Genomic DNA, 22660 nt, shown 5'->3' with positions numbered 1-22660 from the left:
TTGTGATTTATAACCAGCTCTCCTTCTGTCCTGAGGGTTGGCCCTCAGGCTGACACACTTAGGCAGGCACCTTTACCATTGAGCCATCTCTCAGGCCCTAAATTTGTTGTTTTATTTTTCTAATTTCTAATATGTGTAGTATATTGACATCACCCCCACCTTCCCCATCTAATCCTTTCTGTCTTATTTCACCTTGCCCCCACCTCTCAAATTCATGGCCTCTTTTTAGTTATTATTGTTACATAGAAGGTAGATAGATAGATAGATGATAGATAGATAGACAGACCGACAGACAGATAGACGGATGGATGCAACCTACTGTGTCTGTTTAGTGTTGCATGTATGTATGTGTTTTTTATAGATGAGCCTCCTAATTGGTTACCCAACTTCATGGTGTATCACATTGGCCCTCCTAGGCCAACTGTGGGCTGGTCCGCAGGAATTTGGAACTGGTGTGGAGATAGTGTGGCAATGTACCACCAGATGGCAGCATAGAGCCACCACATTTTCATCCTTGGCCAAGATGCAGCTTTGTCAGGGTGAAACAGCTTCCTAAAGCACCTGGGTTTCCAACTGAGGAAATAGGAATCCCTGGCACCACACTCCCTTCTATTGCACATCCCAGCCCCACGTGTTGCTTATAGCAAAACTATTTCCTTCCCTCGTTTTTCCTTGCTGTGTTTGGGACTGTAGAATGACAGCAAATCTGTTTTTAAACAAACAAAACAAAATAAACAACAACAAAAACACACCACATTACACATAAAGGAAAGAGCTACAGGACCCGTCAGCTGCCAGCATTTGGTTACCCTTTGTAAACCACAGAGGCTCAGCTACAGCTAAAAATGTTATTGAAACAAGATGCCTTTACAGGCTTATAGACAAACCACATGTTAACAGGATTGGTTCAAAAACTGAGGTGCCCTAAAAATCCAGTGACCTCTGCAGAAAGGTCAGTATTGGTCAGTCCATCAACCATTCAAGACAGTTTCAGATACTGAGTAGCCTACCAAAGACATTCCCCAGAAGCCTAAAGTCTTTATGAAATTTCATTGTGGATGTGAAGACTGGGTTCCCTTTCCAGCTCTAAACAGGAAGGCATCACAGTGAGCCATCACAGACCAAGATCATTTTCCATTGGAGACAAAGTGAGTTCTTCCAAGAAGGTCAGAAACATATGACACCCTCAAATGCTAGAACTTACTCAGATAATTGACCAATATGGAAGACACATATCTCCATAGAAAACATGCCCGTGCAGCAGCTGAAAACAAGACGTTCCTGTTTGTGTCAGCATTTAATTCCATCTATGTTTACTAGGCTGTGTTCCCCAGCTGAGTATGCCCTTATGCACACAACCCTATCCTCTAGAAGTACCCTAGGTTTTAATGTGGACTGAACGTGAGTCCATGGAGCTTTTTGAAGGTGATTCAACTTCACTTTGAGTTGAAGGAAACTGAAGAACCCATCATCTAAGATGCATGCTTTCACTTTAAGGTGGACAGCACCGCCAACAACTTCTATCAGCAACCTTAGCAAACATGTTTGACACATGGAGCACACAGCAGTCTTATCCAGAGCTCCTTTCAATACAACACAGTGCTGAGGCAGTCATAGGGTAGCCAAACTGGGGGCACTAGAACTGAACGGGCTGTATTCTTATCAACATCAGGAATGAAAGGTGAGAAGATGGGAAACTCACCTAGATGAAAAGAAACCAAAGGCATGGAAACCCAGGCTTGGGCCTGGGTTTTTACCATTAAAAGTTGTTACTGAGGCAGCTGCCGAATTCATATGTGATATAGATTGGGTAATAACTGTCACTGTAGAATTCTTGATTTTGGTCAGTGCACATATTTACACAAGTGAGTGTTCTTATTCACAGGAGACATACATATACTTAAAACATTTAGGAGTAAATGGGATAATGCACTCTCAAGTCCTTCTGAAAAAATATATAATTATATGTAGAGGTGAAGGAAAGGGAGGGAGGCTGTTGTGAACTGTTAACTACTGGTGGGTCAGGAAGAATAATACTTTGTGTGGTCATTCAACATTATTTCAAAATGAAAATCAAGTCATTTAAAAAAACACTTTCTAGACTAAGAGCCAGTAAAGAAATTTTTACTTTATTATTTTCTTAATAAAACATTGTGCTGAGGGGGAAAAAAAAGGAATTTTTAAAAGAAAATAAACCAGCCGGAACACACCTTCTTATGCAAGAGACATGTGTCTGCAGGTAACCTCCTAGCTTAGCGTTGTGCAGCCTTTGTAACCTCTGCATCATGCTGACATCTGCTCCAAGTCTCCTTCATGTTGACTGCAAAATGGGCTCACCGTCCTCCTGGACCCTCCTCACCAGATGCCTGAGTGATGGAATGACAGATGTAGAACAGTAAGAACACCACTCTGCCATTGCCCTTCTTTCTTTCTTTCTTTCTTTCTTTCTTTCTTTCTTTCTTTCTTTCTTTTTCCGTTTTTCGAGACAGGGTTTCTCTGTGTAGTTTTACTGCCTATCCTGGATCTCATTGTGTAGTTCAGGCTGGCCTTGAACTCACAGAGGCCTGGCTCTGCCTCCTGAGTACTGGGATTAAAGGCATGCACCACCACTGCCTGGCTGCCATTGCCTTTCTTAGGTGAAGCAAACTTTAACAATATTGTCCACATTTACCTTAAGGGGAAAAAAATAGAGGTAGTGATTTTGGCAAAGATACATCATATAGAATTTAGTATGTTAGCATTTGAAAATGTTCATTGTTTAATCCTGCTAAGACCCTGCTACTTTAGCTCCTACTTAGAATCTGCATTCTATCAAACTAGAAAAGAGACTTGGTGACCCCAACTCTGCCAGTTTTTCCTTTCCTATAACTATCTTTAGCTGGCTGGTCAACTTCCATCTTACACGATTCCCTTCCTACTTGGGCATTTCTGAATCCAGGTGACTGTGCCCAAATCTCTAAGAAGAACTGCCTCTGGCTAACCCAGAACATCCTGACTTCAGTGAGGTTGGGAGGTCATGGAAATCTTCAAGTCAAGGGTTACACACTTGATGTAATAGCATGATGCTGTTACCAAGCTGCTATGGACTTTACAAAACACCTATCTTTCCCATTTTCAATTTTAAGTTTAAACAGAGGTAGCTGGCATTAGATAATCTCTAAATTCATCCTAGTTCAGCAAAGCTGTGATTCTAAAATTTATAAGTAGAAATAATCAGATAACAAAATACCATGAGCAGAAACTTTTTGTTAGGTTTGGTTTTTTTTGTTTGTTTGTTTGTTTGTTTTGTTTGTTTGTTTTTTTTTTTTTAGGAAGGGATTCTCTGTGTAGCCCTGGCTGTCCTGGAACTCACTCTGCTCACTCTGTAGACCAGGCTGACCTTGAACTCACAGAGATCCACCTGCTTCTGCCTTGAGTGCTGGAATAAAAGGTGTGTGTCACCACCACCCAGCAAATTATTTTTAAATGCAAGGAAATACAAGTATAATGCTTATAAAGACACAAGTTTATCTTAGGGTTTAGATTTTGGAGGGCAGAAGACAACTTCCCTCACATGAACTGGGGGTAGAGTAAGATAATTACAGACTGGAAGGTTAGGAAGATGACAAATGACTTAATAAAACAGCTGACCACAACTTGAACCAGCCATGGTTGAGTGACACATCTCCAAATGCTGTAATTAAATGTCTCTGGAACATTCCTCACAGTGAGTAAGCTGTTCTTCCTTTACACAGTAGCTTGGGAAGTAAAGTACAGTCAGGTTTTTAGGTTACTAGATCAATGATTCTGAAAGCATGGTCTTTAAGTCTACACTGAAGATCAAAGCCGCTCAGAGTGGGCAGGGAAGAACCAAACACGTGAGGCCTAAGGATGGTGAGGACCAGGCTAGTCACATGACTAAATGCACATTGACTCCTTACCAGGACATGTGTTTGGGTATCTCAGCACCACAGAGCTCACCCATCAGATACTTCTAAACTAGATGGTAGTGTGCTGGTTTCTAGAGCTCTTCATGAAGATCAGCTGAAATCATTTCTGACATAAATTCATATATTTCACCCCTGTTCGTGTGCCTGTCAACTGCAGACAAAACTGGAGTCCTTTCATCCCTTGGGAAGAGGGTCAGAATGGACAGCTACCTCTCTGACCGGAAGGAAGCTCCTGCCTTTTTAGACCTTTTCCAGGAAGCTCTTTAGACACATCCATTAGTGCTGCTTTTCATTTCCTTGTGATGGCAGCAGGTCAGTGCTGCATATTCCTCTGAGGGCTTGTATCGCCATCAAAGCATAATTTGGAAGGTTAGAAAGTCTTGTCCTTTGCACCTTTTGAATTCAAACACCATGCCAAAGAAAAGGGGCAATCCTCAAAGGAACATCCCACAGCATATCCCTACTTGGAATTTTTCCAGATAGAGAAGAAAGTTAAGGGAGGGCCTCATGGTCAAATGTAACACACATCATTGTAGTTACTGACAATAATAAAGACAGCCTTTGTCCCTTGTAATGGTGATGGTGGTTTCCATTTTAACGTAACAGCAAGCCATCCTCAGCACCTGTGGGTAACTCCTCAACTCCTGCCAAAGCTGGATGAGAGCTAAGTTTTAAAGTTTGCCTGCTCTGTGCAGAGATCACTATCCCCAAAGCCTCTGCACTGAGAGATAGCAGCAGACCCTACTGCTATCTGTGCCTAGTGAGACTTTATGAAATAACACACTGCTTTCTCGAGATCAGGTATCAAGCATTTTCAGGACAAGCAGACCCTTGCTGCTCCATTGCCATCCACAGGCACAAGGCTCAGGCAAGTCTTTCAAGCTCTTGTTCTTCTGAGGCATTCTGGGAAAATGTTTCCTTACATCAATAAAAAGTTTCAGTTTCTGAACTGGAGATTTCTAAAGATTTCTAAAGGGTCTTAGGCTTGAAGAAATGAAGACCTATAATTTAATTTCTGAGTTCATTCACAAGAAACGGAAGTAGAATTGTTTCTCAGGAACTGAGCAGTCTGAATCTGAATCCATAGCCACTGACTTACTGGACATGTGAACTTAGTTAAGCCACTTAATCTCTTCAAATGTCCTTCAGTCCTGTGAAGAGCAAGGTGGTAATAAGCAACCAACATATCTTGATTATTGTTATATGGATAAATCCTGCTGCACAGGAGTCATGGTTTGCATATGCCCCTCAGTGTTCACGTGTTCCACTCTCTTTCCGCTCTGTCCAGGGTACTTTATCTAAAGTAATGAATTTAGCAAGAGATATTTTTAAAGGTTAGACCCAAAGTCAGTTAAGTTGTTCACAAACATTTAAAAAAACTTCCAAAATATATTTTCAGTAGTCATGAGAGATGGCTTAGTTCAATCCCCCCAAAAAACCTAGGTGCAGTGGTTTATAACTCAGTGCTTAGGAGGTAGAGGAAAGTAGCCTAGCCTACTTAGTGAACTCTGAACCAATGACAGATCCTGTCTCAAAAAGAGGGCCAGCAGCACCTAGAAAATGACACTTGAGGTTGTCCTGACTTTTATATACAGGCATACCCACATGCATACACATGTACATGTATAAACACAAACATGCACACACTTATCAAACTAATTGATTAATTAACAACTTATTAAAAATAAATTGCAGTGTAAATTACACTATTCTGCTGTCATCTTTGACTAAGGTTAATTCTGAAAGCCGCCACCTAAAAAATCACTATAGCTGAATGTTCCAGATGTTTCCCTGGGTACAAAGTCAGCAGAGAATGTTAGCATTTAATTTTTTTTTAGATGCCACAGGTGAACTTTTATAAACAAATGGGGGGAAATCCACTGAATTAGCTAATAACATTTCATAATAATTAGCATTATACTTTTTATACTCTATACAAAACCAAAATTCTTGTTGCTGTTTTTTTGTTTTGTTTTGTTTCTTAAGTAGGCTGACTTTGAACTTACTATGAAGCCACGAATGAGCCTGAGTGTTTGATCCTCCTGCCTCTACCCCGTTTTCTGGGATTACAAATATTTGCCACCATGCCTGGCTTGGTGTAATGCTCATGTATGCTATCAAACTTTACCAACTCAACCACATCCCCCAAACCCAAAACTTGCTTCTAATGGTAAGTAGAAATGTCTGTTTGAGAATCCATTTAGAGAAGTAGAGTGGGACAGAGGGTAGAAACATCCCTGTTTACAGTAGGAAGATGTTGGTCATTGGATGGTCTCATGGATAATGTGGACACAGGTTGAAATCCTTTGCTGGCTGGCAACAATGGGCTTGATCTTCAAGAGTAAACAAGTTTTTGTGGCTATGTCCTCCTCCTCTCCTTCTCCAGTATTGAGCAGAACCTACACTTTAACTGCAGGATCCTCATGCATCACTGGAAGATGTGAAACTCACCAGAATTTGCATGTTGACTTCACCACAACCCTATACACAAAGCCTAAAAGCTGCTGAATCTTCTAGTGAAGTTTTGGGGATTTTGGGTGGGGGAGGTTGTTTTTATAAAAACACATCTAGCATTGTTTTCCTCATCTCACATAATGGCTTTTATGAAACTGTGCAACTGCCAGTGTTCTGTGCTTTGTGTATTTGCTACCATATCCATATACTTTTGGGGAGTGACAGGCATATTTAGGCCACTGGGAATGAGTTCAACCTGTCCCCACACACTTCTTTACAAACATCAATCACAAATACCAAACACATTGCTGAGAAAACAGTGAGGGCATCTGAACTCTGAGAAGCAAGGCTGCATGGCTGCAAGCTCTCAGAACAAGCAGGATCACTCCAGCTGCTTTTCTACAAGCCGTACTCCAATTCCATGTCTATTCAATATGATAGGACATGGTTCTTTGCAACAGGCATAGTTCAAGAATCCTGCCAACATTTCTCAAGAACTAAACCTGTACTTCCAAGTTGTTGCCAGGCCTTGATGTGCAAAATCCCTTTTCTGAGTTCATGAACAAAAGGGTGCTCAGTGTCCTACCATCCAGACTATCTCAATCCATCATCCCACAGTGTGGGTAGAGCGTGGTGTCTGTGGTTTCCCAGCACCTTTTTTGGGTAGTGTAGTAATAATTCAATATTCCATCGGCTCCACTTTCCCATCCACATGCTGTTGTGAGTCTCACTGCTTCATCATATTCTCAGGGAATCGTTGCTGGCTAGAAGGAGAAGCTCCAGAGCTAGGGAGAGTTTCATAAGCAAGCAGGTGATTTTACTTGAAAATTCAGGTGACATTGTTTGCTCAGGGTTATGAAGCCTCTCCCAGAGCTTGCTGATGTCCTGGCAAAGGACTGGGGTGGTACTGGAATTCTCCCTTGGAGGCCAGTCTGAAAAAGAGCTCTCTTCTAATTTCTCTATCCAAATCTCTCCAGGAACCTTTTTGTAAGTCACTCCCCTTCCTCATTTCCCCGTCCCTCTCTCCCTCCCCACTTCCCTCTATGCCTCTGTTCATTAATGTCTGTAACCTAGAAGAAATTATGAAATATTGTTTTCTTAGGTGAATACAGAAGTGACCACCTTTCAATTTCAGTGAGTTCAAAGAAGTAACCCGAACAAAATGACAGCTCCAGCCACCTTTCTTAGTATCTGTATTGCTACTGGTGGTGAGTTTGAATCTTAATCTCCAGTGTGACAACATTAAGAAGTGTGAAAATAAAGAATGATGAGGTCAGGATGGCTCTGTTCTTAGAGTGGGTGTCATGAGTGAATCTGTCTTCCAACAAGAGTAGATTAATTAACAGGGTCCTGATAAGTGGGTTCTCTTTCTACCTCCCTCTTCCTCTCCATCTTCTCCCACCATGTGATGACTTCTACCACAGGATGATGAGGAGCAGATGCAACCCCTTAATCCTGGATGGCCCAGCCTTGAGAACCTTTAGCTATACCTATATGACCCAGTCTGTAGCAGCAGCAAATGAACTATGACACTCGATAGTATTAGTTGACATAAATGTGAGTTATGGAATTGTGTTTCTGAGTTAAAATTCCATCCTTGTTCCATTCCATACACATAACATGATTACAACTGTGGGTGTGGCTCAGTGGATAAGGTACTTGTTGTGCAAGCACTAGGGCCTGAGTTCAGATGCCTAGTACACATGTAAAAAGCTAATCACGATGTCATGTACTTATAACCCTAGCATTGGGGTCAGGAAAAGACAAGAGGATCCCCAGATATTGATGCCCAGACAGTATAGTCAACACAGTGAGCTCCAGGATCAGGAAAGAGACTCTGTCTCAAAATGTGGAAGGTCATTGAAGAAGACATCTGATTCTGGCCTCCACATACATACACAGGGACACGCACCCCCCCCCTCACAGACACACACACACACACACATAAATCACACACAAAATAAATGTATAAAACTGAGCCGGGCGGTGGTGGTGCACGCCTTTAATCCCAGCACTCGGGAGGCAGAGCCAGGTGGATCTCTGTGAATTTGAGGCCAGCTGGGGCTACCAAGTGAATCCCAGGAAAGGCGCAAAGCTACACAGAGAAACCCTGTCTCAAAAAAACAAAAACAAAAACAAAAACAAAACTTAAATAAGTAGCAAGATTATTCAAGTTCCAGTTGCGAGTTTTCTTTGGTGATGTCAGGATGAGAACTGCCAAGCAGTTCATCCATACTGAATGCTGTGCTGTGCATAGTGCATACAAAGTTTTTAAAAACAGCAGTCATTGTTTTTAATAGTCATGTAGTATTGACTGTAGCAGCAATGATTATAATGTTGCTCTATTTGGGAGACAAATTGTAATTATTATTTGTAGACTACTTCTGAAAAATGGTTTTGGCAGAAATAATGTTCCCATTGCTGACTGGAGCACCTCTCAAATATGCATCTTTTCTGAACAGTACAAGAACCTTTGAAAGAAATCATTGGATAAACGGGGAATGGGGCAATGTTTTCCCTCCAGAACCATTTCATTCACTTTGAAAAGCCTTCCAGGGCTATTTTAATAATTGGGATAATAAAAGCAACAATTCCTACCCATGATTCTTTTTTTTTTTTCCCCAAGACAGGGTTTCTCTGTGTAGTTTTGGTGCCTGTCTGGGATCTTACTCTGTAGACCAGGCTGGCCTCGAACTCACAGAGATCCGCCTGCCTCTGCTTCCCGGGTGCTGGGATTAAAGGCGTGTGCCACCATCACCCGGCTCCATGTTTCTAATATAATAATTTTCATTAAAAATATATAATTTAGTTGTGTAAAGTTGATTTATTTTCAAGAGGCACTATGATGTAACAGACTAGATGTGCACACTAGACTGACAAGTAAAACAAATTATATGTTACACACTTCTCCATCTACCATCTTGTGTCCTGGCCATCACAAGTATACTTTAGGTTCAGTTTTCTTCATTTATGAAAGTGTGGACATCACTATACCCCCCCCATCCCAGTGGGGATATAACCCAAAGTTGTTGTTGAAGTTTAGATGAGAAGATTCTGGATTGATATTTAATTAAAGTTGTTGTATGAATTTAATTTATTCTAATTTCACAGTATGAGCTCAGTCACCCACATGAACTCCAGTTCTTGGATTATGTTTTTATTCAGTGAAACAACTGATTTGGCTGAGAGTCCATTTGCCTGTTAGACTTGGTATTATCTCCCCCACAGGAGGGACAGTACGTGTTTGGGTGTACCTCAGAGTCCTGTGAGCACAAGGGGAATGGGCTGCTGAAGCTGGGACCTTCCACAGTCTGCCGGAAGAATTTTAAGAGGCCTCCTTAGAGCTGTACAGTTGCCAAAACACACATTGACATGATAAACCACAATGGATTTAAGTGTTTAAAGTCAAAAATACACTTTCAAAAATAATTACTTATGTTGGCTGATTGAGCAGAGCTACCTGGATGCTGAATTGAGCTTATTTAGAGCGAACCACAGAGTGAAACTTTTCATTTTAACATTTCACACTGGTGTAAGGAAAACCAAAGGGGAAACACAATTCCATGGGACATTTCCTCATTTCTGCCTTATGGAACAATTGCAATCAGAGGCAGAGTCATAGCCAAGCCAACAAATTCTGGAGGAGTCTATAAAAATGTTTAGACTCAAACCAAAGGTAAATGTGGCTTCCCAAGTCCCTGGCCTTGTCCCATTCTGTCTGTCTTACACTTGTTCTGATTTGGCTTGTTTTCTTTTACATCTCCTGTCTGGTACCCAGAAAACCTGCTGCAAAAGAATTTACCAAACTAGCTGGGTGGTGCCGGCAAATGCCTTTAATTTTAGTACTTGGTAGGCAGAGGCAGGCCAGTCTGGTTTACAAAGCTAGTTCTAGGACAGCCAGGGCTACATAGAGAAACCCTGTCTTAAAAAAAAAAATCAAACAAACAAAAAAGAATTCACCAAATTGAAAACGAAATGAAAAAAAAAATCACATGCAAATTGAACATGGTGACACTATGTGCAATCCCAGCATTCAGTGGGTAGAAGCAGAATGACCTTGAGTTTTATTTAGGCCAAAGTGAGCTGTACCAAGATGTCAAGGGTTGGGAATGTGGCCCTGTGGTAGGGCATACGGCTAGCATGGCCCAGTCTCCAGCACCAGACTGTCTATTTTCCATTTACTTATTCTGTATGTGCCTGTCTGTGTTTAGATGTAGACTCTCTCCTCCTTTAGCTACACAGTTCCAATTACGCCTTCCAGTTGTCACCACTGTGTTAATTTGTGTAGCACATTGTGATATGAGCATCTTGTGTGAGTGAGTACGCTATTTAGGTGAACCCTACAGTCCTGACAGTGGGTGTGATTTTTTTTTCTATTCATTCCATTCATTCAGACATTACTGCCTCCAACATGTCCAGAGAAGTAGTGTACAGGCCTCCCATCTGCCTGGACAGCACACATTTTATTCCATCAACATAAATAGAAAATCTTTTTTAAAACTATGTCTGAACTAAACATAGACAGGTTTTTTTCTTGCCATTATTCCCTGAACAACAGTCTAACAGTAATTTATATTGCATTTACATGGTATTCATTTCTGTGAGCAATTGAAAGGTGATTTAAAGTATATGAGGACATGAACACATAACAGGTAAAGATATGAGACTTAAGCACCCATGGGTTTGGCACTTGCAAAGGTTTCTGGAACCAATCCTTCTGTGTGGATACTGGGGGACAATATTTTTACATTTTACACTTTAAACCACCATTTTGGAGCATTTGAAATAAAAAAAATTATTAACTGGACCTCTTTTTACATCTCATGACTTCCAACTTACACAGTTAGTGAAACTAAGATGACTCGGGCTGGTTCCTAAATCTGTAAGAATTCCTCCCCTTCCCCATGGATTGGTTCTCCAGTCCATAGGTAGGGCACAGAGAGAAGTGCCCTTCCTCTACGTTAAACCCTTAGAAGACCAGAGGTTGGCAAACTAACCGGTACCTTGGATTGGGCCTTCCATGTTTTGAGACAAGGCCTATTTGGTGTGGGTGCCTCTATCAGAGATAAAGGTCCCTGAACATCTCCTTTAACACAGCATGGCCTCCAGCAGGGAGGACAATGGGCAGTGTGTTTCCTAGAATGAGGGAAGTGTTCTTTTCTACATGAAATTGTATTACTCAAAACTCAAACTAGCACCTAGATTATTGTATAGTTACAGTGCCAAACTGGATTGTGAACATAGAGTGTAGCATCCTTGAGAGCCAACCTGAAGCAATCGTGGAAGAAATTAGCATCATATCAGCAGGTTGGTTACAATATTAGACTCCTCTGTAAGGATTTTTCTTCAAAGATATTTAGCATTCTACAGATTCAAATTTAAAAATGTTTTCAAACTTCATGCACAGTGTATCTGTACATGACAATATACATTTTCTGTATGAATTTAAAATGTATTGCACTTACTCACTACCCTAGCATTTCTGATGTCCTTTGCTGCCTGGCCCAGGGAAAGCTTTGATATTGCCATTCACTAGTGCATTTTCATTACTCCAATAAATACAATCTCTAGGTTCTTTGAGCACCCACTCTCTGCTCTCTCAGGGACACTCATGTGTCCTCTTTTATTTCCACATTCTGAAACCCAGCACACACTCCTGTGAAAAGCAAAGTCAGAGGATAGCTAAAAGCAAAATCTCCCCATCAGGTTGTGGCCCAAGTAATATTGTCAAAGAGGAATGAGCTTTGCTACCCTGACTCTTACCATACTCAATACTTCCTTACTCCAGGCCCAATATCTCTTTACCACTTGCCTCTAACCCTCCAGGCACCACACCCATCCCCTTACCCTACCTTGTGGATCCTTTTATTCATAAAACATATAAAGTTTAATGTGATGCCTAGAGCATTTATTATGTCAGTTATGAATTGTGTTTCCACCATTATATAAGTTTATATGGCAGAGATTTTTGTCAATTTTGTTTACAAAAGAATCCCAATCTCTAGCCTAGCGGTGGTGGCACACCCCTTTAATCCCAGCACTCGGGAGGCAGAGGCAGGAGGATCTCTGTGAGTTTGAGGCTAGCCTGGTCTACAAAGCAAGTTCCAGGACAGCCAGGACTCTGTTACACAGAGAAACCCTGTCTTGAAAAACAAAAAACAAACAACAACAAAAAAAAAAAAAAAAAAAAAAAAGAATCCTGATCTCAAAGGACTATGTAGCAGATAGCAGCTATGCAATAAAGATTTGTTACATGAATTGGTGGATGTTTCAGTATCCGGGTGAGCTACATCTCACACGCTGTTGACCTTGATGTTTTCTTGATGTTTCCTCCTAAGGCCAAACCATAGCTGAGGTTAAGTTAAACATTACCCATTCTTCTCTTGTTCTCTGCCTCCTAATTTCTGTCACCTTCCACATTATTGAGGCCTTTTCATTGAAACAAACTCATTTCCTTGGCCCATCCTAACCACATTCTTCCCAGTGCTCCATTCCCACATATAATCATCCCCTTTTGCTACTCACTTCTAAGTAAACCCATCATAATTCTCTTATTTAGAGATGTGTGAAGAATTTCAGTAAATGCTTCTAGAGGGAAGTTACTATTCAAACTTAACAGCATAATGTTCTGATTATCTTTATAAATAAGCTTCTATGCCCCCTTGAAGACTGCTGAGTTGCTAAGCCATACATCCTCAGCCAGCCCTCTCTCTTAGACATACCCAGACTCTACAGTAAGAATAATAGTCTAATAATCACTTGGCACCAAATAATTCTTACTTGAGACTAGGATGCTAGCTTGAAGGTCAACAATATGGAGAAGTTATAATGTATCTATTATTCCAGTGAGTAAAACCCAAACATGAGACTCCCATTTTACAGGTTTAAACCCTATTACTCCAATGGGATTCTAAGAGCCTTCATTCACTTTTACCTCTATTCAAAAGAGCAGAATAGAGAACAATATCGAATAGTTATTATTGCCTTCTACAGCCCAGTCATTATGTTAAGCTTTTCATATACCTTGTCTTATTCCATGTCCCAGTGCTCTCTCTAAGGATAATTTTATAGATGCAGAACATGAAACTTCTAAGTTTAAGAATATTATCCAAGGCGCAAGAGATAAATGCTAAACTAGATCTTGCCTCAAAAGCATGAGGACTTGAGTTTGATCCCCAGAACTCATGTAAAATGCCAAGTGTGGTGAGACACTAGAGAGGCAGAAACAGGAGGATCCCTGAGGGTCATTAAGCAGCCAATTGCCAATTTAGCTAATTAGTGTGCTTCAGGATGAGAGACCCTGTCTCACAGAAGGTGGATAGTGTTCCTAAAGCTGACCTGAGCTTGTCCTCTCACCTACACACACACACATACACACACACACACACACACACACACACACACACACACACACATAGAAAGAGAGAGAGAGAGAGAGAGAGAGAGAATGCACTAGAATTAAAATTAAAACTGTATTATAAACTTAGCCATGCCTCCCACAGATGGTGCATTTCCCTCAAGAACATACCTTTTCTCCTCAGCTTTCCACACCTTTCATCTACCAGTTCAAAATTTAAAATGAGCAAGAAATAAAATTGAAGACATAAGTGGTAACTGAATGAAGCATTCATCTACACACTCATCCTATGGAATGCCACAAAGCTACACAATGTTGTAGATGAACAGACTGTGGTTAGCACAGTGGCAGAAAGCTGGTGTGAGTTTTTGGTGGTGGTGATAATCATAGTTTGTTTTCCTCAAGAGGTAGAGAATGTGGTCTATTGGGGTTGTGAAAGACATGCTTCAGTGTGGGAATGTTCTGAAGGAGTCATCATGGGATTGGAATGCTGTTCCACAAGGACATGTACATTTGAAGTGAATGAAACAGGCAGAGATGACACTGGTTGCCAAGAGCAGCCTATAAACTGAAAACACCCTCCAGGATCTGCAGCTTCCAAAGGAAGTTCTTCTTCAGGAAGTCGTTAGTACCAGAAAATGACAAACCAATACATTTATCAATGAAAAAATATACTTGCCCATGATTCAAGCTTCTTGGCTCATTCTTCCTTGCTATTTTGTGGCCATCTCTCACTAATGTCACCTCTCACAGCTTCTTCAGTAGCAGAGAGTGAGGAAGGGGTGATGTCCAGGACATTAAACATTGAAGGATTTCCTAGAATGAATGAAAAGGTTTGGTAGAGAATCAACTACCAATCAATAGCCTTAATGTGTAACTTCCTCCTGGAGTACACTGATTTCATTCACTTTAACACTGCCTAGTTTACAAACTCAGTAAGTAGTAATGGGTGAAATAAATGAGACTCTGGATAATAGCCACAACGAGGAGCTATGAAATATAGAATAGACACTTAAATAGTCAACCTGACGTAAAGAGGATGAGTACTGGCAACTCTGCCTAATGTCCAATGCACTGAGTCTCAGTCTTGCCTCTTCAAACCCAAGACTGACTCCATAGAGTTGTATTCAATTTTCAGTACAATTATGTTTCTGAGATTTTTTTTTTTTATTTTTTTTGAGACAGGGTTTCTCTGTGTAGTTTTGTGCCTGTCCTGGATCTCACTTTGTAGACCAGGCTGGACTCGAACTCACAAAGAGTGAGTCCCAGGAAAGGTGCAAAGCTACACAGAGAAATCCTGTCTCCAAAAACAAAAGACAAAACAAACAAAAAACAGAAGGTGGAATATTATCAAGTATATTTAGAGGTCCTCCTCTGCCTGACTTTAGCAAATTGTGTCTCCCAGCTATGCAGGGTAAATTATAAATGCCACAGTACAGGTGTACAAATGAAGAAGAAGCACAATGGATCTGACTGGGGATATTATAAAGACTCAGAAAATACCTGAGAGCTGAGCCTGAGAAAAGAGCGAGCTGAGGGCAGTGGAGTACAGACATTCAAGATCAGAAAACCGTGTGTGATTGGCAGTAGTGAGTGAAAATGGCGCCAAGCGGGGTGGCGCACGCCTTTAATCCCAGCACTCGGGAGGCAGAGCCAGGTGGATCTCTGTGAGTTCGAGGCCAGCCTGGGATACCAGGTGAGTTACAGGAAAGGCACAAAGCTACACAGAGAAACCCTGTCTCAAAAAACCAAAAAAAAAAAAAAAAAAAAAAAAGCAAGAAGTCACTGCATAAAAGGTATTTTAATAATTTCATGCTTCATTCCTGAAATCTAAGGTCACTGGGCACAAGCACTGGAGTAACTTCTTCCAATCTGCTCCCTTCATTTCCAGATTGCAGAGTCTAGTTGCTTGTTTTTTCACTCTTGCTCTATTTTTTTTTGGGTGGGGGGGCTTCCACCCAGCCTTCCATAGGCCTATTATTTCTTATGAATGTCTGGCCTTAGCTTGGCTTGTTTCTAACCAGCTTTTCTTAAATTATTCCATCTATCTTTTTTCCTTTGGGCTTTTATCTTTGTCTATTTCTGTATACCTTTCTTTATTTCTTTCTCCATGGCTTGCTGTCTAGCTGGGTGACTGATCCCTGGAGTCTTTCTCTCCTCCTCTCTCATTCCTTGATCCCTCTTTTCTCTTTCTATTTATTCTCTCTGCCTACCAGCCCTGCCTATCCTTTCTCCTGCCCAACTATTGGCCATTCAGTTCTTCACTAGACCATCAGGTGTTTTAGACAGGCACAGTAACACAGCTTCAGAGTTAAACAAATGCAACATAAAAGAATGCAATACATCTTTACATCATTAAACAAATGTTCCATGGCATAAACAAGTATAATACACCTTAAAATAATATTCCACAAGAACAGAAATTTTGTAAACCATTGGAAGGAATTTGGGCATTAGCCTAAGAGGGTGGGTATGTTCCTACACTGTTAGCCTAGCATCCATGCGCTCCTGCACTGTTAGCTGAGCATGTCACACACCAGAGGCACTTGGCAGATATTTGTTGGGATAACTGAACTGGTAGCAGTATTTGTATTTGTCATTTAGTAATTTCAAACTTCAAAAATAAGAAATAAAATGACCCAGTTAGTTACATGGTGACATAAAATACTGTACAGAAAATTATTTTTAAAATTTAAAAATACATATTATAATAAATAATACAAAAAGCAAAATATATACAGAATAAATATGATAAAGAAATAATTTCCCAAAGATACCCAGAGACTTCTAATCCATTTATAGCAACAATGTTAAAAGATGGGGCACAAGAAAAGAACATATCTGTTCTGGCATTGCTTGTCAGATTGGTAAAGATGAAGAGTTTTAAAGTTGGGTTGAAGATGCCAGGAAAGAAATACTCCCAGTCTTTATTTATAGGAGTAAATTGATGTGCATCTTTTGGGAAGGCAATTGATTTATCAGTATCTACAAAATGTAAAATATAGAAACATTCAATCTAAAATTTCAAATCTTAGAAATTATCTGAAAAATAAAATATAACAAAAATAAAAAATAAACAATTGCTATCACCTTGTTTCAAATTATTCCAAACTATTCCCATTAAAAGCAAACTACAAATGGAGTTTATATACTACAATATTCTTGTAGTACAAAGAAAATATTCAGATAATGCTTGTATGTGCACAGGAAATCTTGAAAAACCTTGGCATTGAGTGCTTCTCTGAAGATTTATTGTGTTGTCAGCCCTTTGACAGTGTTTGAACCTTGTACATTTTTCAATTCTAAAATCTATAACCTATGCCAAACACAAACATTTGTTGGTCATTTATTATACACTAGGATATCATACATTATGGATATAACCATAAGTTATATCATTTATGGCTCCCAGGATTTTGCAAATACGGTGGTTTCTCAAAGGATTTTTACATATTACAGACACAGAATATCATCCTCCCCAATCCACTGAGAGCCTGATGCTTCTATATTAGATGAACAGAACTGTGATAAATGCATTATATATGCATACAGATTGTTCTTGGATAGTTGATAACTTGTCTTATATAAAACTTCTTGAAGTACTCACTAACATCCTGACACATTTAATTATCAACTTAACCAGTGGCACTTATCACAAAACATGATGTTGGAGAAATGTAACAGTGTCATGTCTAATAGTGGTGATGACACTCCCCCTCCCCTCCCCCATCCTTTGTGAAACAGCATCAGGAATGTTGACATTAGTCCTTCCTGAGAGGTTTGGTTCAACTTGATACATCTGTTAGTCCTGGGATTTTCTGTGATGAGGCTTTTTAAAACACTATTTTATTCTCAGTGCTTGTTGTGGATCTATTTAAGCTATTTATATCTTTTCTAATTTTAGTAGTTCATATGTGTCTAGGAATACATTAATTTCTTCTGGATTTCCCAGCTTATTGGAAAAAGTATTCAAGGTATTCCTTAGTGTCCTCCAGAATTTATTGGACTCTGCTGTATCATCTCTCATTTTAACTGAAGCCTTCTCTTAAATATGGTACAAGTTTGTCAATCTTGGTTGTCTTTTCAAAGAACCAAATGTTTGAGTCTATGTATTATTCTTTTAATCTTTGTAATTAATCTCTGCCATGACCTTTGTTATTTCTTGCTGTCAACTGCTTTGGGGTTTGGATTGTTCTTGTTTTTCTAAGACGTTGATATGAGGCATCAGGTTATTCAGGAGATTAATTGATTGGTTTTAACTGTAAGCACTCGGAGCTGTAAACTTTCCTCTTGTAACTAGCTTAGCTGTATCCTCCCCCCAGCCCCTACTCCCACCAAGAGATTCTGGTTACTTTTTGCTTTTATCTTCATTTGCCTAAGAATTTTAAATTCCCCCCCCCTCCCTGATTTGTTCAATGACCCACTAGTGTCTTGGTTCTGATGTCTCTTCTAATTTTATTTGGGGATCTCCTGATTGAGCAAGCCAAACTCTTAGAGGTATCCCTAGTACCACTTACAAAGGAGAAAAAAACCTAATAGCTGCAACATCAAATTGTGCAAGACATAAAGACACATTGAATCAAGTAAAGCCTTCCAATATATAAACAATGTCCGTGAAACTAGAAATGGTAAAACTAATGCAGAATAGATTTAAAATTTATTTACTAGAAATAGTAAATTAGTAAAATGAAGGAGTGAGAGAAAGGAGAACAAATTAGAGGGAGCAAGGTTAAATAAGTGAAAGGAAAAATAAGAGGAGAGAATAAGAAAAGATTGAGAAATTAGAAAAGGAACAAGAAAAGAAAAACAACAATAAAAATCCCTAGTAATAAGAAAATTCAAAAGCAAAATTAAATAAAAGGGGGATTAAAAAGGACATGTTAAAATGACCCCGAATTTTTAATTATTCCATCCCCATAGATGAGATCATCTCTCAACCATTATCAAGAAAAACTTCTCCTTGCAGTAGATGGCAATTAACACAGAGATCCCAAACTGGCCAATGATGGTGGAGCACTCAGTTCCATGTAGGTTTGTTATCAAAGCACTTTACAGAAAATACACTTAACAGAAGCCAGTCATCAAAAAATAATGCTACTGATACAAAACCAAAATAATCAAGATAATGTGCTGGTCCAAAGACAGATATATATGCATCCCCATAATAGAGTAAAGAGAATAAACCATTCACTCATATGTATAAGCAATGCTTTGCAAACACAATGCTAATTCAATGGGACAAAGAATAGACTTTTTCAATAGATAGTGTTGAGAAAACTGGAAAGCCATGGGTAGAAGGTGACACAGTAGACATTTACCTAAGACCATACATAAAAAGTAACTCAAAGTGGAACAACGCTTGGATGTAAAAACATAGACCTCTTAGAAGAAAACAGGCCTATACATGTAAATCTTCATACCTTACATTAGGTGATACTTTCTTTGATGTGGTACAAAAGGAAAAAAGGCACTTCATAGGTAAATATTCTAACATAACTGGTTAATGTTGTTTAGTTTACATTCACCAAAATTAAAAATGAAAAAGTATACTTCCAAAAAAATACCATAAAGCGGGGCAGTGGTGGCACATGCTTTTGATCTCAGCATCCAGAAGGAAGAGGAAGGTGGATTTCTGTGAGTTCAAGGCCACTCTGGTCTGCAGTGTGAGTTCCAGAACATTCAGAGCTACACAGTAAAACCATGTCTCAAAAACAAACAAACAAACAAAAGAGTGAAAATCAACCCAAGGATGGGGGAAATTACAAACCCTTTTATCCAGTATCTTACATCTAATGTATGTAAGAACTATGACAAGAGTGTCCTGTGGAACTGTATCATTCTCTGATAACATTTGTATGGGACAAACCTTAGGACTCCTCATTCCGACTTCCAATGTCCCTTCCAATGGCAACCTCTGAGACCCATTTCCTCAGTGGCTTTGGATTCCAGGACCAGCTTATACTGGTTTGTCTTTTTGCCTTGTGGTTTGATTTACAGTTAGGGCCATATTACTAACCAGCCAAATTGTCAAAAATTATTTCAGGAAGGTGGAGCTGTCTGGTCAATTTGCACCTGAAGGCCTCCTACCACCTTCCCCTGAACTATTTCAGGAAAGACTGGACAGTGTGGCTCTGTAAGGTGCAGACAACTTCTGTGAGTTGACTGACTAGTGCCAGAATGCCATGCTCAGGATACACAGTAGCAGCTCTCATGTTAATGGTCCATGCCTGTAAACCATTTGGGAAGCAGACCCAGGGGTATTAGGAGTTCAAGATCAGGTTGGTGGACCACTAGGCTATATGGGGCAAGTATCTTTTCCAACAAGAGCTCATCACCCTCAAGCACAACTAGAGACCCCAGAGGCCAGCAGCTTATCTGCATCAGGAACCTCCCTGAGACTCTTGCATTAGACGTCAAGCAATCTTGTAACCACATCGGAGCCTCTCCCAAGCCTTGGGTACACAGCCAATGTCTATATGAGAAGACACAACCCCAAGGATAGCAAGCCATTAAGATGGCTGGCATCGAGGGCAAAGGTGTTGAAGATGGGAAAACTGGAACTCTGACTGGAGTCTATCAGATACTTTTAAAGTTAACAGTCACAACATAACTCAGAAATGCAACTTGATAGCAGGCAAAAATGCTCAGATGAGGGCACTGGGGGTTAAGAGGTAATAAAAGTAGTAATAAAGCAGAAATGGTAAAAAAAAAAAAAAAAAAAGTTAATGAAAAACTTTATATCAAGACAAATAGCTGCAAAATGAGTACTTATAGTATTGTATGAAAAAAAAAAAAAAAGAAAGAAAATAGGAAGGGCATGACTGCATATGGTAGGGGAGAAACTTTATTGTAGATAAAAGGGAGAACTTAACCAGAGGAGAGAGATCTAGGAGAATTCAGAGTGAACGTGACTAGACTGATCCAGGCCATGTGAGGAGAGAGGAGAGGAGCAGAACCAAGAGGCCATGAGGGTAAAGGGGAAACCAAAGCACAAGGTAACCAAAATGGTTGGAAAGGGCAGATGTGGGGAGAGAAGCCTAGCAATACCTTGGTTGGAGTTCAGGGTAGGCAAGGTTTGCAAGCCAGGAGGACCCTGTAACAGCTGGGGACTGAAGAAGAATGCTAAGAGAACACAGCATCCAGGTTCCCTTTGATATGTTAAGTAGACACCTCAGCCATTTGTCCCAGGTTTAAGAACTAACATCCCAACCTTTTTGTTGATAATAAATGATAAGGAGTGACTTAATTTTCTATGACTACTTCCTGTTGACATTGGAGCATTGTTGCTGGGACCCCAAGGAAGGGGGAATGCTGGCCAAGTCTAGGAAGAGCAGGCTGTTTCAGCCACTGTCCAGGCTCTGCAGGACCATCTGGGGTTAGGAAAAGTGCAGGTCATTTTGGAGCAGTCTGTGAGGCTGGACTACCTGGGGCTAGCTGCTCTGGAACAATGTAGGATGCAGATTGTGAGGGAAAACCTGGGGCTGGTGAGTGGCTGGAGCAGTCTGTAATTGACTTGAAATCTGCTAGGGAGAGAAGTAAAGGATTTAGGATAAACTTTTAAGGGGCTTAGGGGAATTTTTTCCCTTTGGTGTACATTTGAAACTTTTGGGCCCATGGTCTTGGCAGTTGGGGGAGAGGAATCCTAAGACTAGGGAAATGGAAAGAGAGAGATCCCACCCTTAGGAACAGGCAGGTGGGGAAACTTAGGCTCCTGGTTGACAGGAGTACTTATCTGGATTTCATTTGACCAGTAAGAAGTGGATTCAAGTCGATTCACTGAAGCTTACAAGAATTTTTTAAGTTCCTAAAGAGATAAAAGTTTTACATATGCTGGCATTACCATTGTTTTCAATCTGTACTGAATCCACAGTATAGAAAAAGCAGTAGACCCACACCTTTCTGTCATAGTAAAAGCATGGGAAACCAAGAACAATTCTGGGTTAAAAGTACGAACACTCTCCTCTATCCAGAAAATGGGTATATATAGACTGAACTGATGTCTGTAGCACAATGAGAAGCACTTTAAGTCTGTACTTGAAAAACAACCAAAGGATTTCTAAATTTTTGAGTTTGTTAATATGCTAATAGTAGCCAGTGCTTAAGAACAGAGGAAAAGAAATCTGAAACATTTTATTTTTTATATACCTTAAATCATGTTCTTATACCTGTACAAATTGTACTTACATACCTTAAAACACCTTCTTAGAACCTCACAACTTACTTAAGCTTTCACATCCTAAGACCTTCACAGCTTGTATTTATATACCTGAAACACTTTCTTAGACCCTCAGAACTTACATAAGCTTTATGCAATTATTTATCATGAGACACAATGACTGCTGTCATTGTAAAGCAAGTCTCTTGAAACAAAAGAATAATAAAAGTTACTCTGAAATCTGTTCTGCCAGTTTATCTCCTTTTAGAGTCTGATAGCAAGGTAAACTGTCTTTCTCTGCTGGAGACATTGTAGCTCTCCAGTGAGGCCTGAGGCCTGATCTTCACATGTGAATTAATAAGGTGGCTGCAGCCTTGGGAAAAGGAACTGGTTAGCTTGCTGTTGTTAAAGCTACAGTCATTCAATATCATCAGAGATCTGAGGATAAATTATAGCCAACAGTGTAATCCAAATGGCCTATTTATTAGTTAAAATGACAGAGACTTACCAACTACCTAGATGATTGCCTTAGGCTTCTGTGGTCTTGATGGCTGGCCAATAGTGGTAGGGCATCAGCTGTCATAGAGGACAGCATTTGATCTTTAGCTGCCACACAGAGCATCATGGCCTTTGGCTGACAGACCCAGAAGGTCTGAGAGATTTTTTCCCTGTAGAAGAACTTGAAAGACTGACCTTACCATGACCAAGCAGAGTAGGGTAATCAACACAAAGTATCTACAGTTTGTGTAGGGCCCTGGCAGCAGG

Source organism: Onychomys torridus, chromosome 2, assembly GCF_903995425.1.
Source record: "Onychomys torridus chromosome 2, mOncTor1.1, whole genome shotgun sequence".
Lineage (NCBI taxonomy): Eukaryota > Metazoa > Chordata > Mammalia > Rodentia > Cricetidae > Onychomys > Onychomys torridus.
Note: the sequence above shows the minus strand (reverse complement) of the source record.